Source organism: Malaya genurostris, chromosome 3 (genome assembly GCF_030247185.1).
Source record: "Malaya genurostris strain Urasoe2022 chromosome 3, Malgen_1.1, whole genome shotgun sequence".
Lineage (NCBI taxonomy): Eukaryota > Metazoa > Arthropoda > Insecta > Diptera > Culicidae > Malaya > Malaya genurostris.
The window spans coordinates 212,108,286-212,132,720 of record NC_080572.1 but is presented as its reverse complement, the minus strand read 5'-3'; the positions used below and the strand labels follow the sequence as shown (position 1 = coordinate 212,132,720).

General features: G+C 38.5%; 1 protein-coding gene across 1 annotated transcript in view; it reads right to left on the bottom strand.

Annotated features, from left to right (window-relative positions):
* LOC131438760 (G-protein coupled receptor dmsr-1) overlaps nt 1-21,109 on the bottom strand; it is a 475,110-nt gene extending 454,001 nt beyond the window's left edge. Inside the window, exon 1 of the mRNA XM_058609005.1 lies at nt 20,351-21,109. The gene's annotated coding sequence lies outside the window, so the exon portion shown is untranslated. The remainder of the gene's footprint in view (nt 1-20,350) is intronic.
* Nucleotides 21,110-24,435: the final 3,326 nt, after the last annotated feature.

The window sequence follows — 24,435 nt, the reverse complement described above, 5'->3', positions numbered from 1 at the left end:
TATTAATTTAACGAATTTCGGAAAATAGCATGTGGATTACTGAACAGTCAGTAAAATGTCGTGTTGCCGATCTAATTCGGTATTTCAATATGCCGATCTCGAGAGTCTGTTTTTAGAGTGAAGATATTAAAAATGCTTATTTTTCACTGAGCGAGAACGATTGGATTCCAACAAATAAAACAAAGATATTATGTTTACTGTTGTGTTTTCCCCGATTCTATTTTCAATACAGAAAAGGGAAACTCTACGGGCTGAACTCCTTGATGATATGATTATATGATATTTTATGATAAGGCCGATGTGATAGTTAATACATTATTATGAATGTATCAACACTTTTAACTATAATTTATCATCAAAAGATGGCACTAAAATATGCGTTACAGAATTGTATTATATTGAAATGTACAAAATGATACAGTAACTTTATGTTCAATCTCTTGTTACAAATACGTGCATTAGAAAAAAAAAAAAGGAAAATTCGCAAAATATTTTTAACTGTGATGTTCTTATTTTATCGGCACTATCACCGCACAGATTGAAAACCACAAAATATCATATATCAAATCCAGCCTAGCAGTACTGTATCAGTCGCTCTCACGCTATATAAAGGTTAACTGACAGGAAACTAATTTTTCGCGCGCTTAAGCTAATGTGTTTTAAAATAGTTCATGCATAATTTATAATTAACTATCATCACATACCTTCATTTATGTTGTGAGAAAATGGAACATAAATTAACATTTACAGACGTGAGATTTTTCGATCGGACAGTCATTTAAAATCCAATGTGGGTGGGCTTAGTGATTTAATTGGTCGTTGTCACATATGTTTCTGGATTACTAACCGCAAGGAATGAGGAAGTTTAATTTTATTTTTGTACAAACTTTTTCTACCGCTTCAGAGAACGTGCATATCATGCTGCAGATTTGAACGTACAAATGCTCTTTGTGGAACTTTTGGTTAGAAAGTCACTGAAAGTTTTCCGTTGAACTTCGGGAAAGTTCAAGGTAAGAAGTTTGAATTTGGTATAATATTTAACAACGTTCGGTAATGGGTACTAGTGATTGAAAAGTACAAAAAGTGTATTAGATTTTATGTGGTACAAAAACTAGACCGATTTAAAAACTGGCTCTTCGCAACTAGGATGGCAACTGAGTTGGAATTGAAAACTTGTTATCGAGTTTGGTTCAATCTTCAACATGAATAGTGGGCAGGTAAACATAATTCTCAAAACCCTGCATCCAATATGTGGTAAATAAGCAGGGAACCATTCTGTTCAGAATCAATCATGTGACCTGTGTCACTTGCATTTTGACATCAATAACGTGATTTTTCGGATTTTGCGTTTTTTTAGTAATGAAAGCGTTCGCGCTTACGCTTGTTTTCATTTTTACTCCTCTAATGCTAGTTATTTTCAGGATGGCTTATATCTGCAGCAGATTCTATATTGAAGGACGAGTTTTGTGCGGGGTTGGGTCAATTTGCGAGAAATCCTGTCAGGAAATCTAAATGCTAAAAGTTTTGATGGCATTTGATTCATAAAATATTGGAATCATCTTTCCTATCGACAATTTCCAACTTTTAATGATTCTAATCTCTAATTTTTATTTGTCAATAATTTTAATTTATTTCCATTACTTATTCCTCATGTATATTTTTCCTTATAATCCAAAAAAGGTTAACATTTCACGAATATCCAAGTGCACTTCAGTCTAAGCTAAAATTACAACTCGACCAACTAATCCTGCATAAAACTCGGCCAACCTCCCCTTAATGAATGTTTTCGAGAACAATCACGATCAACAAAAATGAAAGTAAGGTTAAACTAAGAACCGATATGCCATTTTGTAAAGTTTTGAATACCCTTTCCAATGGTACCATGTTTTTGGAAATCAAATAAAAATTGATCCACGTATTACTACTTTATAAAAACAAAAATTTACTCACAAGTGCCGAAAAAAGAAAACAAGTGCTCCTGCACAAACGACAACACAGAAACACCTAAAATTACGTCGGTACGTGGGTGACCTAATGCTCCACCAAATCATTATGGCCACTGCGCATAAAAGCCTTATCAGAAAAGCTACTCTGCTAATCGGCCGTTCGGCCAACTAGCCCCGGTCTCCTCTACATGGATCACTAAAGTTTTCTGAATCAGCTTCAGGATTGTATAGTAGAATTAAACATTAAATTAAATTTGAGGCAAAATTGGGATGAAACTATGTTGCACGATATCGTTCCGATTAACAGAAATCCATTTATAGAACAAGAAAGTCGAGTTCATTTTCTTCAGAGTTTTACAGTTAGTTTTTCAAAGTAAGATATAAAAAAGCGAAATTTGGGGAAAAACGGACATGATAGTGAATTTTGCGGCTATTCTAATTATCATCAATAGACTCAACGGTCATTTTTGCATAAGAAAAACCTACTTTGTAAATATTCACATGGATATGTATGAGATTATTGAATAATGTCGCATTTTTTATCCTTTTTTCCCACTGTGCGTTGGCGGGAGGAAAGAGATCGCCTGTTGTTTGTCGCCCCGGTAATAGAATATCTACGAAACTTTGTATAGAAACTATTGACAAACGAAATTGAGGCATTTACCTCATCGATGCACTCGGAGACCCTATCAAAACAGTTCAACTCCCACATTTTTGGTTTCAGTTCCTTCCAAATCAGAAATTGCCCAAGTCGTTTCCTCTTCAAGCACCCCTGCCACAGTGTTTGAAGCAGAGGTGGAAATAAGCCCATTTTGCGCACGAGAATGTGAATCAAGATTTCTGATTGTGAATCAAAAGACCGAACACCGTGAATTAAAATAAAGGGTAACAAAACTAAAATTGAGATTATTTTTTAAATTGTGGGAATTGTATATTACACAGAGTAGCAGTAGACCTTATGCGCTCTTTTTATTGCGCTGAGACAAATTTGTTCTCATTCTCAGAAGACCACCATGCGCAGGCGAAGAGCTTTAGCTGCTCTACGAGCCACGAGTGCTCCAGTTTAATAACATTTATACAATTTGTAAGAATATTAAACCCTACATTTTTGGCAGTGTTTTCTGAGACTTGTTTAATTACTTTCCTTGCCGTATGGCACAATTGTTAACAGTTAGGTTTTCAAATGCGGGAAAAACTATCTGTGACTATTCAATCATTCTAAAGCTACTTCTTGAAAATTTTTGTGCGATCGTGCTCAACATCACCTTAAGATTTATTTAAAATTGTTTGCGTGGTCATACATAAAAACTACTCAAATGCGATCTAGAATTAAATATAGTTATCTCGTTAGTAATTTTAATTATATTAAATTACTTTTCGAACCTAATAATATCGATAGTTGGTGTAATTTTTTACACTTCAATGAATTTTGATTCCGAAAAATATTTTAATAGACACAAATTATAGAACTTAATTCGTCAAGATAAAAATATTTAATTTCTATACAGTTAGATTAAAATGAAAGGTTCGTCATCAATATCCAGTATTCAAAAATCTTTTAGATCTCAAACACCTCGTAGGTTAAATAGTGGGTTGCAATCTGTTAGATAAAATACAAAACATTCAAAATGCGGAATGAATCCCGAAACCGAAGAAAACACGTAGAAAGTTTCCATTTATCCGAGATTTTATCCGGTTATCCCAAATCAAAGTTTTTTCCCGGTTGTTGCACTAAAAATGACTTTAAACGTTTTCTGCTCTGGAAAGTTCTAGTCCGTTTTTGGCACCCAAAATATAAATTCGGTTTTCGTATTCAAAACTACATAAAGGGGCCGATTCGGCGAACGACCAAAATTAGGTTAAAGCCGGGTATAAAACAAACGATATAAAAAACTTGAAGGGCTTCAATGATAAGTTGCACTTATTAGCTATTCATATAACGCTCAACCACTTTTTGAAATCTGCTATGTTTCAAACAGTGTCACACACATGGTTTTTTTAAAAAAAACTTTAAAAATAAATGTTTCGTTCATGTCTATTCATGTTAACTTGAATATGTGTATTAGGCCGCAGAAAACTTTTTTGTTGTTGTCGCTCATTTGAATCACGATGTAAAAAATTAAAATTACCTCCAAAATGGAACGGGTATCGATCGATTTTCACGAACTTAGATTCAAAGTTTGAATGGTGCGTTTGAATTGGTGTAGCAAAATCCTGCACTCTTGTTACTTCTGTGTACGACATTCAAGCTAAATAGGGTAATATTAATCGGCTGCACAGCACGCACAAAGATTGTTATTATAATTATTATTCGTCGCAGCATGTATTAGCTGGTTTTATTGATGATATTACTCCACTACGACGGTACTGCTGAATAAAATTCAAATACATCACGACGCATGGAATTTCGATGCGACCGACGAAATAAACTCACCAATCGAGCTAAAAAATATTGATATCGGATAATCCATATCCATTGAGTGATAATCAACTTTGACGTTTACGCCACTTATACCATTATATCACCGCAGTGACAGCCATTTGAACTTCAAACCTGTTAAATGAACACAGAGTAGCATTAAAACGAACCTAACTTTGTTGAAATGTTGATTCCGAATCAGACAGTGATACTGATAACGATGAAGACATTTTTAAATTCTGAGCAATTCCAGACATGCTTTTTTTTTTTTTTATTCAATAATATATATTAAGGCACACTGCGTTAAGCTATAAGATGCCGAGGGCATTAATTTTACCACTTAAAATTAAAGTAATTTCTTCTATTTCGTGATGTGATTTCGAGGAGATCAGATTCCAAGGATGTAGTCTCCAACTAGTCATCGGCAGCGTCTGGTCGGTTGGAACTTGTACGCTGAATTATCCTGGTGACGTTGGTACGCATCGATGGTTTTTCGTATTCTTTCGTGTGGGTCCGCGGGAAACACCCCCGGGCAGTTAGAACCCGGCGGGTGGCCCGCGCGTTGATCATCGTCTGGAAGGAGTGAAACAGGGAGAAATAAATGTTGTTGGAACAAGGGATAAGAAAGTGAAGTTACTTAGCTCAGCGAAAAGATCTTATTAGTTCACGTCGAGATAGTGAAAAGACGAAAGAAGGGGGAGCAAAACAAAATTAGTGTCAGCACAAAGATCTTGTTAGTTCCGAAGAAGATGGTGAACAGATGTTGGATGAGGTGTTGCGAGCGGATGTTAGGATCGAGGTTGAACTGAAATATCATCGGGGGATAAGAGAAGACTCGAAAAAAAGCAAGGACTCGTTTCGCTTTTATTTCATTGGCTTGAACACCCACGTGGAATGGGATAAAGGTTTCTGAGAGAACACAGATCAGACTTGTACGTTGATGATTTTTATGAACTGGTATAAGAGTGACATATAGGGAAGGTCTCGATGAGCCAACACGTCTCGTACTGGAACCCCAGGTGATATACCTCGGGCCCGAAGGGAGTCCATTAGCTGCGATCTGGCGCCACAATACTCGGTACATGCCCAGACAATATGTTCGATGTCGTGATAACCCTTACCGCAAGTGCATAGACCGCTCTCCACGAGGCCGATACGCCGGAGGTGTGCATCCAAGGTGTTATGATTAGACATGAGCCGGGACATCACACGAATGAAATCACGACCCACATTCATCCCTCTGAACCAAGGTTTCGTCGATACCTTCGGGATAATGGAGTGTAACCATCGTCCCAGCTCCCCATTACTCCATGAAGTTTGCCAACTTTCGAGAGTCCTTCGACGAGATATACTGAAAAATTCGTTGAAGCAAATTGGTCTTTCGTAAATTTCACCATTTAATGCGCCCGCCTTGGCCAATGAGTCTGCCTTTTCATTGCCCGGAATGGAACAATGCGAAGGGACCCAGACTAACGATATTGAATAAGACCGTTCAGATAAAGTTCTCAAATGTTCCCGTATTTTCCCCAGGAAATATGGGGGATACTTTCCTGGCTTCATTGCCCGGAGAGCTTCTATTGAGCTTAGACTGTCCGTGACAATGAAGTAATGGTCTTTGGGCAAGGTTTCAATGATCTCGAGGGTGTACTGAATAGCAGCTAATTCTGCGACGTAAACTGAAGCCGGATCACTGAGTTTGTAAGAAGCGGTGATGTTCTGATTGAAGATACCGAAGCCTGTGGACCCGTTGAGATTTGATCCGTCAGTGTAAAACATTTTTTCACAGTCGACTGCTCTAAACTTATTGTAAAAAATATTAGGGGTCACTTGAGGGCGTATGTAACCCGGAATTCCACGAATCTCTTCTCTCATGGATGTGTCGAAAAACACAGTAGAATCAGAAGTATCCAACAAATGAGCACGGTTGAAAGCAAACGAAGAAGGATTAATATTCTGGGCCATGTAATCAAAATACAAGGACATAAAACGGGTCTGAGAATTAAGCTCGATAAGCCTTTCGAAGTTTTCAATCACCATCGGATTCAAGATATCGCATCGGATTAGCAATCGATATGAGAGATCCCAGAATCGGTTTTTCAATGGTAAGACGCCCGCGAGCACTTCGAGACTCATCGTATGAGTCGACTGCATGCAACCTAAGGCAATACGCAAACAACGATACTGAATTCTTTCCAGCTTGATAAAATGGGTGTTCGCCGCGGATCGGAAGCAGAAGCATCCGTATTCCATTACGGACAATATCGTTGTTTGGTACAGCCTGATCAGGTCTCCTGGGTGGGCACCCCACCATGATCCAGTTATTGTACGAAGAAAGTTGATTCTCTGATGGCATTTCTGTTTCAGATACCTAATATGACATCCCCAGGTACCTTTTGAGTCGAACCAGACCCCGAGATATTTAAATGTGAAGACCTGAGCTATGGTTCCACCCCCTAGTTGAAGCTGTAATTGTGCTGGTTCTCGCTTCCTCGAAAATACAACCAGCTCAGTTTTCTCCGTAGAGAACTCGATACCCATTTGAAGAGCCCATGTCGACAAGTTGTCGAGGGTATCTTGCAGTGGTCCTTGGAGATCGGCAGCTTTGGGTCCTATAATAGACACAACGCTGTCGTCGGCAAGTTGTCTTAGCGTGCAAGATGTGTTGATACATTCATCGATATTACTTACGTAAAAATTGTATAAAAGGGGGCTTAAGCATGAGCCCTGAGGAAGACCCATGTAGCTGAATCGTATTGTCGACAAATCACCATGCGCGAAGTACATGTGTTTCTCAGCCAATAGATTATACAAAAAGTTATTCAAAATCGGTGAAAGACCATGCTGATGCAGCTTCTCACATAAGATATTTATAGAAACCGAGTCAAAAGCCCCCTTGATGTCTATGAAAACTGATGCCATTTGTTCTTTACGAGCAAATGCCATTTGAATTTCTGTTGTGAGCAACGCATGACAATCGTTCGTTCCTTTGCCTTTGCGGAAACCAAATTGTGTATCTGAAAGCAAGCCATTAGTCTCGACCCAATTGTCTAAACGAAAGAGAATCATTTTTTCAAACAACTTCCGGATGCAGGAGAGCATAGCAATCGGCCGATACGAATTGTGATCGGAGGCTGGTTTCCCAGGTTTTTGAATGGCGATAACTCTCACTTGTCTCCAGTCATGAGGGACAATATTACCCTCGAGGAACTTGTTGAATATATTCAACAAGCGCCTTTTGGCAGAGTCAGGCAGATTTTTCAACAAGTTGAATTTAATTCTGTCTAGCCCCGGGGCTTTATTGTTACATGACAGAAGCGCAAGTGAGAGCTCTACCATCGAAAACGGTGTTTCGTTTGTATTCGATATCGCGACGCGGGAGATCTTCTGTTCCGGAACAGAATCGGGGCATACTTTTTTAGCGAAATCGAATATCCAGCTGTTAGAATATTCCTCGCTTTCGTTCGTCGTGTTTTGGTTACGCATTCGTCGAGCAGTGTTCCAAAGAGTGCTCATCGATGTTTCTTTTGTTAATCCGTCAACAAACCGTCGCCAATAACCTAGTTTCTTTGCTTTAACTAAGTTCTTCATTCGCTTGTCTAGCGCCGTGTAATTCCGATAATTATCAGATGTTCCGTTTTTTCTGAATTGTTTGAATGCTAGAGATCTTTCAGCGTTCAGAGATGAGCACTCTTTGTCCCACCACGGGTTGGGAGGACGGATGTTAGTTTTCGCGCCGGGTACACGTTTCGTCTGAGCTTGAATCGCGGAGTCGAGAATCAAGCCAGCCAAAAACGTGTACTCTTCCTCCGGAGGAAGTTCTTGTGTTGTTTCTAGTTTCTCAGATATTAAGATTGCGTAGCATTTCCAATCAATATTTCGTGTGAGGTCATACGAAACATTGATTGTCTCCAATGGTCTCAATCCCTTGGCGACTGAAATTACGATAGGTAGATGATCGCTACCATGGGGATCAGGGATTGCCTCCCACTTGCAATCTAGTCGTAACGAGGTCGAGCAAAGGGATAAATCCAGCGCACTTGGTCTTGCTGGTGGTGCAGGAATCCGTGTCATTTCTCCCGTATTCAAGATTGTCATATTGAAGTTGTCGCAAATATCATGGATCATAGCTGATCTGTTGTCATCATGAAGACAACCCCATCCCATACCGTGAGAGTTGAAGTCTCCTAAAACTAACGTCGGCGCAGGAAGAAGTTGCATGATATCGCTGAGCCATTGGAACCCAACCGAGACTCTTGGGGGAATGTAAATGGAAGCAATGCAAAGGTCCTTGCCTTTGATTGTGATATGACATGCGACCACTTCAATACCTGGTATCGAGGGGAGGTTAATTCGATAGAAAGAATAGCACTTTTTGATCCCCAAAAGTACTCCTCCGTAGGGGTTATCTCGATCCAAGCGAATAATGTTAAAATCGTGGAAGTTGAGGGAAATATTTGAAGTCAACCAGGTTTCACATAATGCAAACGCGTCACATTTCACACTATTTATTAAAATTTTGAAGGAATCAATTTTCGGGATAATACTTCTGCAATTCCACTGTAAGACAGTGATTGAATCCTCAACCCCGTTCGATGAGTTAGCCATCGAAGGATACAATCACTGAAAGGAGGGGCCATGTAGCAGTCAACTGCTTCAAAAATGTTCTAACTGTTGGCATAAATGTCATAATCATACTTTTAAGAGGATCAGTAATATTGAAGGTTCTGAAAATCCAGTCCACAATATCAGAGAATTTCAGTAGTCCAGCACTTGATTGATTGTCTAGTTGAATTTTGGGGGTACTGGGGGTGTTTGTTGTACCAGGAAGTGATGGAAATTCTTGGTCTGATCTTAAGTTTGCCAGACCAGGAGCCTTTTGCTTCGGTTTCTGTGAAGCACTTCCCCGTGTTGTAACTTTGTTGATCCCCGCAGAGGACACCCTTGGGCCTTTACAAGGCAGTTTAGGAGATGAGGTTGGCTTTCTTTTCCTAGAACCGCTAGGCATAGCAAAGGATGTTCCCTCTTGAGGGTCATCGGAGTCAATCTCGTCAGAAGGCAAACAATCATAAAGGTTTACCGATTCGACAGGTGTCATGGCGTTCTTCAGCATCTCTGCGAAGGTGCGCTTGGAGCGTTCTTTAAGAGATCGCTTCAATTTTTCCCCGCGCAGTTTGTATGTGGGGCATGAACTCAATTCATGTGGATTTTCCCCACAGTAAAGGCACTTTTCAGCTTTTTTACCGCAGGAATCATCCGCATGGTCCCCCCCACATTTGATGCATCTCTGTTTATTGCCGCAATAGGTGGCTGTATGGCCCAACTGCTTGCAGTTGGTGCAATTCATCACCCGCGGCACAAAAAGTCGAACCGGTAAGCGAACTCTGTCCAGAAGGATGAAGTTAGGAAGAACTGATCCAGCAAAAGTCACTCGAAACGAGCCTGATGGAGAATATGTTTTTGTATTATCCTCTGCAATTTTTATTGAATTCAATTGCTTGCAGTCCAATATTTTTACCTTCTGAAGTGTAGGGTCCCTGAAACAACCAACCCCATGCTTCAGAAGATCTTCGCAATTCAGGCTCGCTTCCGTGACCACGCCGTCAATTTCTACTTCTCGCGCTGGTATGTAGACTCGATAGCTCCGTGTAAAAGCATCGTGGCGAGCGATCTTATTCGCCTGCTCTATAGTTTTTACGACCACTTTCAATTTCTTTGCTCGAACCTTTGTTATCTGAATCACGTCCGGATAATGTTTAGCCAGTTCGCGCGATATTTGCATCAAATTAAGCGGTTCATCTTTTTTGGACCGGAAATATACCACATAAGGCCCAGCAGAACCGATCGGCCACACGCGAGTACGAGGGGGATTGTCAGAGGAAGGAAGATCATTTTGGTCTTCTATAAAATCCATATTGATGAGGGGTTTGCCATTTGAGGGGGAAAGGCCTCCACCCTCGCTCATAATAAGGTGAAGGAGACGCTTCACAAAAATATGCTAGCGAGAAGGAAAGATAGAACAAATAATATAATAATACTTAGCTTGTATCACTTCAAGGGTAGCAAAATGATCGTCCCTGCAGCTGGTATGCAGAAAACTTCTCAACACAGCTACCAATGAACGCTGACCACGTGTTTGGTTTTACGATGGCGGTAGATGCTAAGCAGTATCTTCAGACACACTCTCACTATCACACAAGTCTTCACTGCACATACACAGTATAGCCGATGGCAATCAGTTTACGCCTGGAAGGCTAAGTCCGAGCTGGCTACCGTCCGGGAGGCAGAGCTCGACCTTGGCAGCCAATATGGAAATGCGTTGCTGTAAGCACGTGTTATCACAACGACTTTTGTGGTATCGAAAAATGCACTTTTTATCCGTACAACGGATCGAATTGCACTAGATCGGGATGGGTTAGCTTTGATCCTATACACTGGCACTGAAATTACCCGTAACAAACAATCGCAATCTACAAATAGGCACTCTACAGAAAACACTTGGGGAGATTCTACCGAAGCGACCGATTACAACGAGTGTTCGATACGAAGTGATCTGCTCCAGACATGCTTAGCAAATCATCAGACTCGACTTTCTCCGATTTGGATGAACACCATTTTTGTACAATTAACGGTTTCCGAGTTACAACGATTTGAAAAAGGTAATTTTTGTGAAATTCAAAAATACAAACGCCCTTTTTAAAAATCAGTCGTGAGTCGGATTGACCTCTCAATCGGTTCAAAACTTATGGTTTGCCATACTGAAGCCATGTGCAAAGTTTCATCCAAATCGGAGAAGGTCGATTCTTATTTCGTCACTTTTTCGTCTACTCGTTCCTGGAATTGCTCTTCTAATTAAAACCAAAATTTATCTTATCAAAAATCATTTGTTTCAAAATTCATTATCATATTTAAATATAATAAATAAATCACCATTTCAGAAGATTAATATGAAAAAAATATACCTCTACAATAGACATCTCATCTATCACTATTATAGTTTTCATATAAACAACTTGTGAATTTCATAATATATGAGATGTTATGTTGGTCATAGAAATTTCGCACAATGTTCCTAAAAAATTCGTATGAATTTCATAAGGCTTTTTATCGGAATTCCAATTTTTGGCGGTCTTATTATTCGCTTGTGGCTAAAAACCATGCGAAATCATTATGAGATTTCATATATTTTTTGTCTGAGTGTTCGTTTCGCGTCAAACGTCGAATGTTTCTAACAATAATTCAGGATGGAGTTTAAAAAGAATCCTTTGATTATTTGTGTTTTGTTTTTATTTCTATGTTCCACTATCCACAATATCCATAATCTTCAATGAGAGTCGAGCTTATTAAAAAAAACTCGATAAATCTCTTTGTCCTCTTAAAAATCGAAAATTATTGATCCAAAATTCCTGTTAACACTCTAGAATTCAATTGAAAATCTCACCCCTTATTTTCATATCCTAACTGAAATGATTTTGTGCCATCGAGTTCGTGTTGTAATGCCTATTCATTTGAGCTCATTTTCAGCTATGCCGCTAGAATAAATATACCGGTAGACTCAATTAATGTTGGAACAGTACTAGAGAATAATGCAACAACGCAAACTAATTGAACTGACATGAATGTACTGTTTTTCAATTGAAAATGTAATTTTACTGCAGTGGTGAATGATGACAACAAAAATCCAACTTTGTTTTACAATGTTAATGATATTTGTTGTTATGCTTTGAATTTTATTAGTTCCAATATTCATTCGTTTTTGTAATTATTATTATCCTTGTCAATGAAAATTTTTTTTTAATAAACCGAGCTTACACGGATAAAAACCATTACCTATACCATGATGAAGAAATCAGGAAAATCATGACACATTACTTCTCATGAGTCCATGCCTGTTACTGATGATTTTGTGAGTAAATCCAATGAACATTTTCATGATTTAAATTATTTTGACACGTATCGTGATTTTCATAATTTCTTTATCATGGTACCGGCAATGGATTTTTATCCGTGTAGATCCTGAATCATTTGATTGACATTTATGTCGTTTTCGTTTTTAAATTGCACTACACTGGTGTAGCGAAAGCTGCACTGAAACCGTTCGTTTTTACCAATTGCACTACACCAGTGCTACACTTTTTCTGCCCCGATACCACTGGTGTAGCACTCATCAAAAGTTTGGTGTAGCTCTGTGCAATGGAATCGTTTATTGTAGTCAATGGTTACTGTTTATGTTTTCGTCATTTTTGTTCGTTTATTCATGCCTCAGTGTAGCACAGCACCGGTGTAGTGCAAATTAAAAACGAAAACGCCATTAAACACTTAACTCAAAACAACTCAGCGCCTTCTACGGTTTACCTAAACGATGATGTTAACAAATTATCGAAATTATCATTTCAATTGCGGAAATAGGCACAGTGAACTGAGACTGCTAAACTTGGAATCATCGGTTGATATGAACCAGTTTAAATACAATCGTAAAAAGTAAACCTTTAACATATTTAATACTGAACAATATTCAGATATTGATGCCGGGTGAGGTTATGTAATTAATTTTCGTATGGAAGTTAACTGTTTAAACAACTACCGAGTGGAAAAAATGTCCAGATCAATTATTTCAGTGCAGTGTCAACAAGTAAAATCAACATTATCAATCTGTATGCTGTTCTGAAAGCAAAATAAACAGATTTATTTTCAAGCGCAATATTGAAACAAATTGGTTGGAAATTTGATTGAAAACAATCAATGTCATTTCTTCTATTTCAACTGAACATTCTTCGATCATTTGAATTCTAACCACAAAGTAATAAACATCTACTGGAGAAGAAGCATTCCTATATATTTTGAATGATTCATTCGAAATAATCATCGTTTGAACCACAGCGCTATCTACATGGTGAACTGTCGATAGAGAGCATATATTTGAACCCATTGTTAATTTTACTCTAGCGCTTCTAGAACACTGAAGTCTTTTTTATGGGAGTTTACGTACCGCATAAAAAAACGCATAACTCTGAAAATTCGCATAAAAAACCGCATAACTCTGAAACTTTGCATAAAAAAACCGCATAACTCTAAAAATTTGCATAAAAAAGTCGCATAAAAAACCGCATAAACTTAGTGTATTCGGACCTGGAATGTTTCGACAGCAGCTTATGTTTTCTCTTTCAGTGCTAGTAATTTCTTCACGATTGTTTTTGTTTCTAAGAAGTTACTTCATGAAAACCGCCAACCAAAATTTAATTTTAGACACTAACGTCAACAACATCAAAAGATGTACCCGAATATTGTACAATGAGGTTGTTAGAGGTCGTTTGAGTTTGCTGAATAGCCAGAAGTAACACGGAGCTAAATCAGGAGAACACGATGGTTGCAGAACGATATTGGTTGAATTTGGCCGAAAACAGACGGGTGGCTAATGTCAGAGACATAAATGGATGTCGTGATTACAAAAAAAACCTAGCATGCTTCCGAATATCAATTAGTTGATCGATTGTGTGAATTGTGCAAGGTTTTCCCTTTTTCACTACTAGAATTTGAAACGATGCATCTACACTAAAGTACAGATCAGTTACATTAAACAGCTACTATTCTATAACTGTTTATTCTAAGCTTGAAAAAAATTCTTTTTAATTATTAATATAAGCTAGGTACAACAAATTTGTGGTTATTTTTTTAAACTATTAAGTTCGAAGATATCCGATTCTTCACGAAATTTCAGCAAGAGACAATTGCAATGGCCTGTTTTGAAATGTTTCAATGATTTCGGTTAAGCAATAATGATATTCAAAATATCGATTATTCAGCGCGGATTCAAGCTAATCAACAAGATGGAAAATCATATGAATATATCAAGAACTTTAGCTCCGCTATCAGTAATATTATCACTAGCACTTCATAATTAGTATTGAAAAATCTGGCACGAATGCAAAATATAGGAAAACCTACAATGATAATAGCAATATCTTATGATTGTTAGTATTATTATTATTTAATTACTGTTATAACTTTTTGGAAAAACAAAAAACAGCAGAAGTATATTCACGATAAGTAAACGAACCATTATAATCAATAACTATATTAAAAAATATATGCCAGACATGATAAAAAAAACTTAGCTTAAGCATAGGGAAGATGTTCGGTTGCCGGCACCCCACCGTAACTTTTGACAGAAAGCAGATAGCGTCATTTCGACAAATGTCATGTGTGTGTAATAGCAGCACGTTCTTTTTGTGCCGAATACCGAAGCAAACAGACGCTTGTACTTTTTACTCAAATCAAATTTTAATTGCGCGAAAATCAACACAAAAGTTTTTACTGAGTATCATAAATTGAAGAGCATCAATCGGAAAGATGAGTGGATTAAATATTTATGAGGTGAAATCGATCTATTTCGTGATTTAAAACCGGATGCTATCAAAATTTTCGCAACCAAAGATTTGTTTTGTCATTTTCAAAATGGTGTTCGGTTACCGGCACTCAATTTTTTTCGACAAATCGTGAAAAATTGTCAGTGAAATGCAGGCTGCTGTCGAGACAAAGCAAGTCAAAGTTTTGGCCAAACACCTAGCTGCTCATACAGCAGATACTTCGGCTAAGAAAAAACGTGGAAGGCTGGCCAAATCAACACCAAAGGCTTCACCTTCCAAATCATCGACCAAGAGAGCCAAGGCGAAATCACCATCGGACAATAAAGACTTTTGTCCAAAACGCTTCCAAAAAGAAAAAAATCTGTTTTTTCTTTGAATAACTGCTCAATAACAGCTGCGCAATCGATTGGTTTCGGTACGGTTTATCGTTTCAATGATGAGTCGAATTGATCCGGAAACGCGAAAGAAAATTCTGCACACTTGGTGCTCAGAAAGTGGTGTCACCAGTGTCGAAAATATCATCGAGAAGTTCGGTAAGACCCTTTCCATGAAGAATTTGCCCCGATCCGGTCTCAGCCAGCCCGGCCGGGACTTAAAAGTGGTTGAGTGCATCAGGAAAAACCCATCGGCGTCGACGCGGGATTTGTCCAAGCAGTTCAACACCAGCATCGGGATGATTCAACGGATCAAAGTTCGGAACTCCCTGAAAACGAACAAGAAACAGAAGGTGATGTGATGTGATGTGATGTGATGTGAAGTGAAGCCACCATCAGTTCAAGGACTTGCCAGTGGATGCGGGTAGACTTACAGTAGCCCCGATATGACTCATCCATTCACCTTCTTACTATAGCTGTTACCGAAAAGCGAACAAAAAGGGTTGGGCGGATACGTAAGTAGAGTCACTTACTCGTATTCCGCGGGAATAAAAGATGCTCTTCCAACCATAATATCCAGTGCATGGATGAAGCATATCGCTATACATGCTTGAACCTGCCTGATGGTTTGTTTGAGAAGGGCGCGTCAGACTCATTTCAAACCTTCAGAAGGAAACAAGTTTCCTTCAAGTGACTTGGGCTGGCTATCCACAATCCCTCGTCCAGTCATCAATTCGTCCGATGCCCTGATGCTCCCTCCCCTTTACGCCCCCGTGCAAAATGTTTTATATTGATAAATACAATGAAACATAGTGTAATGAAATTAATATAACATAAAATGATATAATAGATTACAAAATAATACAATATAATATAATATATTATAATATATTTTAATTTAATATACAGGGTCCGGCACTCGAAGTGTAACCAATTAAAAAGGCCATAAATTCAGTTTGGAAAATTACTTTTACTTAATTCAAAGTACAAAATGTGTAAAAGTAATACAAAATTCAGAATCAATTCACTTTTGCTCGATATGACCACCTTTTGCCTTGACTATGGTCTTGAGACGATCAAAAAACGAATCGCAAGCTGCCCGAATGTGACTTGCAGGTATTTTGGCCCACTCGCGGACAATAACTTTTTTCAGCGCCTCGAGACTGGTGTATCTTTTAGTTCGGACTTTGCTCTCCAAAATGGCCCAAAGAGAATAATCCATTGGATTCGCATCTGGTGAATTCGAGAGCCATTGTGTGGACGTGATGAAGTTCGGAACGTTGTTTTTCAGCCATTCTTGGTTCACTCGAGCTTTGTGAGACGGTGCCGAGTCCTGCTGAAACGTCCATGGTCTGCCACCGAAATGTTTGTCTGCCCACGGCTTCAAAGCAACCTCCAGAATACTTTCCCGATAATATGTCGCATTTACCTTGACGCCAGGCTCGATGAAAACGATTGGAGAGCGCCCATCTGCGGTTACAGCGGCCCAAACCATTATCTGTTGCGGGTGCTGCCTCCTGGTGGCCAATCGATGACTCAAATTCTCGTATGAACGGTCGGTCAAGTAAACCCTATCGAAAAACGAACAAGAAACAGAAGGTTCCGAAAAAGTCCCTGGTACAGCAAGTTCAGGCCAGAACAAGAGCGATAACTGTATAACCGGATTCTACAGAATAAAGACGGATGCATCCTGATCGACGACTCTCGAGCGCTGCACAGACCGCAATATTATACGAAATCGGTGTACCAGGACCTGGACGACGCTGACACCACGGTGGTGATGGAATAGTTTGGGCAGAAGGTGTTGGTCTGGCAAGCAATTTGTACCTGTGGTTTGCGGTCGTCGATTTTCTTCACGAAGGGCACAATTAACGCCAAGGTGTACGAGGAAGAATGTTTGAAGAAGAGAATGCTGCCACTGTACAGAAAGCATAAGGCTCCTCCTCTCTTCTGGCCGGATTTGGCTTCAGTGCACTATGCCAACTCCGTTCTACAGTGGTTGTCAAAAATTAATGTACAATTCGTGAAAAAGGACATCAACCCACCGAACTGCCCGGATCTTTGGCCAATTGAAGGGTATTGGGCAATTGTCAAGCGGTACTTTCGGAAGGAAGCTGCAGTGTCCCAAAACATGCAGGAGTTCAAAAAAACTGGACAGCTGCCACCAGGAAAGTCACAAAAGTTGAACCGTTAGGTGGCGTTAGCAGTTCAACATAAACTGCTAACGCACTGATGAGCTGAATGCGAAACGTAAAAATAAAAACTAGTCATGTGCACTAAAGTGCACAAAACGGTACACATTAGGTACCAAACCCCTAAATGACTGATCAAAAAAGTAACTGTGCAGAATTTAATGAAGAATGTCAAGTCCAAAGTGCGAGCGTTTCAAAGAAACTAGGATTCAATATAATCAGTGAAATGCATAAAAATGTAATTTTTCTACAATATATCGAAAACTGATGTCAAAATATGTTTTTTTTCCCTTTTTTCAATAATCAATGTTGCTAACTACTTTTAATTTTACACTTCTTATCTAGCGGAAAAAACGGTATCATCTCACTGCTAGGTGGATTAAGCTCGTTTTTGTCGATAATATTGTGAATCAAGATTTCCGATTGTGAATCCAAAAACCGAACATCATGAATTAAAAAATTGAGTAGCAAAACTAAAATTGCGATTGTGTTTCAAATTGTGGGGAATGTAATTGAAGACCTTTTTGAATTCTAAGTAAAACCAAAATTTATCTTCATTATAATATCTACATTAAATATGTGATATGAAATGATAATACTGTCTATTTTTTTTACTGTGAATCAAAAAATTTGCTTATTTCCACCCCTGCATCAAAGCTTAAAACGAGATCTAATTAAAACGAATTCGGAATAATTTTATCAAAATTTTTTCTTTAAAGTTCAATAAATGGCCTGCATGTTGAGGATTTTACACTGTTATTTCACATGGTTCCAAGATAAATCTGTCGAGACTCGAGCTTGATGACATTATTAGCCCTCAAAAAATAGCCAATCAAAACCGTTAAAAACCAACACTAATCAACGTTGTTTTTAATTTCAATAAATTTCAATAAAATGAGTCAATTTAAAATCACTCACTTTGCCGTCTTTAACGAGCATTTAATGCCGCTATGTGCAACTCACATCAGCTGTTTTTCAAAGATGGGCGAACCTAACATTGACAGCAAATGGAGTGACACATCGATGAACGTTTCTACGTTGGTTTCTATTTCTATTTAGAAATTATCGTATATTCTCAGATCTGTATTTTATAAATCGATTAACAGTTGGGTTATCTATTAAAGGTATGCATTTTTTCACTTTTTCTATATGTCCACTGGATAAATTTGTCACTTCTGTGCTCTCTGTGTTAAAAAATCTAAAAAAACGAAAATAAATGGATTCGCCCTTCCTTTCTAGCAATTGAAGTATCGCCCTGTTTGTTGGCATGGAACACGCAGAGGGCGAAACTAAATGAAAAAAAAACAGTTTCGCCCTTTATAGTTCTTTGTAATAAACAAATTTAGACTCTTGTAGAATCCGAATTTTTAGAGAAAATTGTAGGATTTTGAAGCATTTATTCATAGGTGAGAGAATCTCAATTTGTTTACTTTTGTAAGATTCGCCCTTCTTTGAAAAACATTTGCCATATGGTTCACGAATCAAAGCGAAATTGGTTTGAAACGTAATCTAAAACTTGGAGCATAGGTTTGTAGTATGAACCGAAGTTGAGTTGCAAACTTAACTAACCCTGGATGCTGTAGTAATAGTAACAGTGTAGCTTCAATACAACACCAAAGATACAATGATTTCCATAGGAAGTATAAACGTTTAAAAGTACGCTTGGGTAACGACCTACTAAATATGATTTCATTAATTCTAGGATCACGAGATGCCAAGTAAAAATTGAAATACCTTCAGACATGGTTGCAAAAGTCTGTATATCCGAAAAAAATCTGCAGTTAGCAAATATATCTTTATTTCTCTATTATGACACGCTAAAATGACTTGGCGAGCAAAAACAAAGATCGCGGCAATTTAAGAAATTTAGACTAGATTTTCAAAAGTCTGATTTTCAAATGTCTCCAGCACTATCTACAAAATCTGCAGATTTACAGACAAATCTGCAAATCTGGCATCTCTGCGAGGGTGTAAACTTACTATACCTTGTAACCCTCTGGTTATGGATGTTGTACAGAAGTGTAAAATTACTCAAAATTAAAAGGTAAACCTAATTAGTGAACTTCTTCTGCTCTTCTAGTTTTGCTCGATGTAGTTAATTTTTATGCTGCCCCCAAATAATAGATGAGTTCATTCTATCTAATTTTATCCTTAATATCATTTAGTTTTTTTTTTTACTTTTTGTTGTACGTTTCCCAGATTCCAAAAACCCGATCGCTTCCGTTTTCTGTTGATATAAAAGATTTTGTTTGCGAAATATGTAGAAAACGTAGTTGTGTTTGTGGGATGACGTGGCTTTTTGAACCAACAAAGGAATGAATTTCGTCAAATAATGTTCTTCGAATATGTTATTTCAATTGGACCGTTATTGTTAGAAAACTTAAATTTAGCAACGAACGAATGTGACATTTGCAAAATCGTTGAACAATAAATTTTATCAACAGTTAAAATATTTACGCTACGGATATTCCGCAAACTCTATACAATACCCCGGTTCGTTGTTTTAAGTATGACAACCCACATCCACCCCTGAGTGAAAAGTGGTCATTTGTATCTAAACCGCAACACATCTCTCGCCAGCATTCATCCAAAGTTTTGTTTTTTTTGTAATATTTGTACTCTATTCTGAATTTGAAGATGAATGTGTAGAGAATGAACTGTGCACCCATCAGACCAAATTAATTCACCCTCTGCAAACACTTATTCTAATTCAATTGAAGATTATCATTTGTGAAAAGTTAAATCAAACAATGAAAATCCACATTAATAATGTGCTTCAACATTTCTGCTTTGCCCAGAGTAAACGTCGCATTTATGTATTAACCCTTCAAGGCTCATGTATAACCGTTTTTGCAAAAGTTGGATCTTTTTTCGTTTCTTGGAAGAATTAACATTATTTTCAGTTTCAATGTAGTATAAACGTTAGTACTATTTCGGAATGTAAATAAATTTGATTTAATTTTAGAACAAAACAATAATGAAAAAGAAATTAAGTAAGGATATCGGCACTTGCAAAACAACAACACAAGCTGAAGCAGGTCTAAAACTTACTCACCGCGTTCCACCCCGTAAGCAAGGAAACCCAGTATTTATTCTTCTATTCAAGCAATTTCACTTTTCACTCAACCATGTGTTTAATGACATTTTTTGTCATTTTCCCACCACACAAACTCACTCACATAGCGGGCGAATGAAAAATTCCGCCGCCCTTTTTCTATGGCATTACTTTGTTATCCAGCAATAAACGTAATTTTATTCACAACATTCATTATGTATAAAATGCTTTCTAAATCACTTGTCGTCGGCAATGTGATGATGTATTAACTCGAGAGCGTGCTTGGGTCCAGCTCCCAATTGCTTGGTAAGCTACCACACGGTGAGTTATTAAGTACAGAAGAATACTTTCCATCCAGCCGTGCAGTGATTTTAGACTCAAGCACACGACACTGCACAATATCGGAACCAACCGCAATACATCCGGCACATTAAAGTGGCACGGAAACACGTAAACACTTCGAAACAACTACGACTGTGTTAACATTGCCCGTATAGAAAAAAATCATCACGCTTCGCGAAAAGAAAACGCAACTTTCCCGAATCTACACCCATTTCAATTTCCTTCAGCTCAACTGCTTCCTGCGAGTTCCACAGTGAGACTGAATGAAACATCCTTCGTGCAACTTGTTTTGATCAGGTGCGTTCGAAAATCATGCTAATTCACCCAACCACCCACTGTCTGCGAGCACTCGACCGTACCGTTTTTGATGATCTGTCGGGACCAACAACCGGCAACAAGGCCCTAAACTGCGTTTGGCAAAGTCTATCAACCAACTGTTGTCTGCTCCCTAAACAAAAGGAATCAAATCTTCGCCATATACGGGCTAGAATGGGCACTGTTGCCAGGAATGTTTTTCCAGAAAATATGCCTCAACATAACAAATGCTTCAGAAGACTAGATGAGCTAGTTTTGCTTAAACGATTATCTTCAATACATTTTCAAATTCACAACAAAGTTTTCACATAAACGTTATCACTGCTCAAAAGGACACGTGGAACAACTTGAAAGTACGGTAGAAGCACCGAGTGCGCTCTTAGCAACTTGAAAGTACAGAACAAGTTCCGTTCATTCCCTTTTTCTTTCGAACTTTTGGTTACTCGAGTAGGAGTGCTCGCAGATCGAGACTCAAACATACGACAACTGCCTTGCCACCCAAGAATCTTATACTACACAGATTCGTTAGTACCATTGTATAAACTATTTTGTTTCAGTTTTATTAAAGAAAAACGTTTGCTACAATAATTTCATATCTCTGCTCTGAATGTTTTGAACCAAATATAAAATGCCTAACGCAAAACTTAGCCTACCTATGGCAACAACAACCGGCAAACCGAACCACTTTGACGAAATTCATTGACTCTCGAGATATGATGCGACTCTCAGCAAACGAACTTTCGGTGTCGCCGCGCCTGCGCCCCAGTTTCCACACTAGACACGTGTTCGGCCGGTTTCTACGCGATTGTTTACAATCTGTTGATATTTTTTGCGCCCCATTCTGAGATCAACCTGTCTTCTAGGTGCTAGCGCCGTAACCAACCATCTTCTCCCTTCGTTATTATCAGCAGGTTTTCCGAATGTAAATTATTAGTGTTGCTAAATGGTGAGGTGTAGAACAGGGACCGGTCACACATAGCGTACCGTTCGATGGTTCATGTTTGGGTCATCGTGGCCAGAAAAAGCGAGATTTTCCGTCGACTGCGTTTCTATAGTTCGTGAAAGAGAAGGAATATTCAAGTACTTTTGTTATTAATTTATTACAGTGTATAAATGATGAACTATTTTACCAGGTAGACCAGTGGGATTTTTTGAATGAAAAAACATGTTCTTTGTAAAAACGGTTCAAGACACATTTTCAAAGTAGTTACCTCCGTAAGCTACGCATTTTTTCAACTTTCCACTAACTCACGAACACTACGTCGAGTGAGCTGTTCATCTGGCCATTTTTCCACATATTCATTACTAGTGATGCGGTGACAGCATTTCACTAGAGTCATACAACAGCGTGTAAGTTTCATGCCCACACTGAGGATGCAGCTGGCGAACACCGCACAAAAAGGAAAGCGCACTTCTTCTCACTGTCGAATAGACAGACGTATTTTGTTTTTCATTGAAAACACTCATGTAGTGTTTAGCTTGATTCGTCCACTTTTCGTAGAGTCGAGCAATCACAACAGGTGCACTGTGTTTCATTAATGTGCACCGCACGAAAAAAAATGCACTTTCGGGACAATCCGCCGGCAATTATTTTGCACCCGTTTTCTTCTCCGAACAGTAAGCGTGCAAACCAATACCGTCAGAACTTTACAAAACCGTTTCATTGATCGATTTTTAGAACAAAACACTGGCACCGTGCGAGTGGATTCAATGAAAAATGAATGTGTGCTTGTGTTTAAAGAAGTGAACCACATTCTCTTCGCAGTGACCCAAGTGGCCACTGGGTACTGGTGAGCGAACACTTCTGTGATTATATTTTTAAATTCATGGAATGTAGCGCTGGAATTGATATAAAAATCTTTTTCGCAGCAAGCAAAAACGAAATTTTAACGATAAGTTGGATTTTTGCTAAATATCCCAAGTAGCATGTTAAGTTGCTGTATATTTCTACTGATTGTGCAATTGATCAAGTTAGTTTATATCACTGTTGTGTTATGGAAAAAGCGCAATTTTTCTGTGTTGTGCAACATACTTCCAAGTTCATCCGTTATTACGAAGATTTATTCACAACGATTGTGCAACTGATACAAAAACTCATGCGTCGATCCCATCAAAAAGGCAGTAATAAAATCAGCGAAAAAACAATTGTGAAACTCGTGCAATCTACTACGTGATGTAAACAAGAAATGGAATGACGTTTACAAGAACATAACAAACATAATTTCTAATAAATAAGTTCCACATTTGATTTTCAATACAACTACTCTCAACACAAACATGGATCTTGTAAAATAGTCTGCACATGGAAAATGATAATGCACATATTGTAGCATTAATCTTTTGTGTTTTTGTAAATGAAAAAATCGACAATGAACTGCATTTTTATAGTGAAACATATATTCGTAGCGCCTTTAAATTAACGTGTTTTGATGATTGTGGAATTTAGAATTGCACTAGGAAGAATCACTCAGCACGATACTGGATTACCATGACTTACCTCTTCGGCGGTCTCTACGTGAAAGGCCGAGCGAATGGTCTGCTCATCAGTCGTATCCTCTTCTGGTAGATTGCTACTCTCATGCTCGCAGTTTATAAACGTACATGCATAACATTATTTATGCAACTTTGGGTCGTGTTAGATATTAGACGGGGGCTCTATGTAGGTTGCTGTTTATCAAGTCGTATCCCACATCTCACTCCCCCTTTAAAAAAAATTACTTTGGGGATGTAAGTAAGTTTTGTTTTTTTATGTATTGCATCAGAAACTTACAAATTCATAGGAAAGTCAAAAGCGAAATTAATAACTCATACCTGATCGCCATTCTTTACTGGTTCCTGAGGGGTCCAATCATCGATGCGGTTGATCTGTTTCTTGCGGCAAGCAGCAGCGAAATATCCTCGGCGGCCGCACTTTCTGCAGTCTCGATCAATGGCTGGACATCGTATTCCGTGATGTTTTTTCTGCGTCACACCGTGAGCATCGTTTACGCTTTCCTATTCGGCGGTTTCCAAGAACCGAGCGTTTCATTGGTGGGCCCCCATCTATTTTATCACTTCCGCTGGAGTCATATTCTCGTTTGTATTGTCCCGAATTTCTCAGCTTTGAAACAGACTGTATATCTCCAGTTGACAAACAAGTTTTTAACTCGGTCTCGAGGGCTTCACTTCTTGAAGCTGATTGCACTATTAATGACGTATCATGTCCATATGTTCGGGCGGCTCTCGCTAGCTCTCGGTTTGTCATACCCCTAAGGAGTTGTGATCTGACAAATCGGGTTTGATCTCCTTCACTGTATCCACATAGCCGTACTTTTGACATAAGTCGAGCATTGAATGCCATCGTAGATTCGTGTTGTTCTTGTCTCATGGCAGCGAAAGCCTCGTGTTCCGCGGCTGTATCCGTCATTGTCATGTTTCACTAGTTTCGC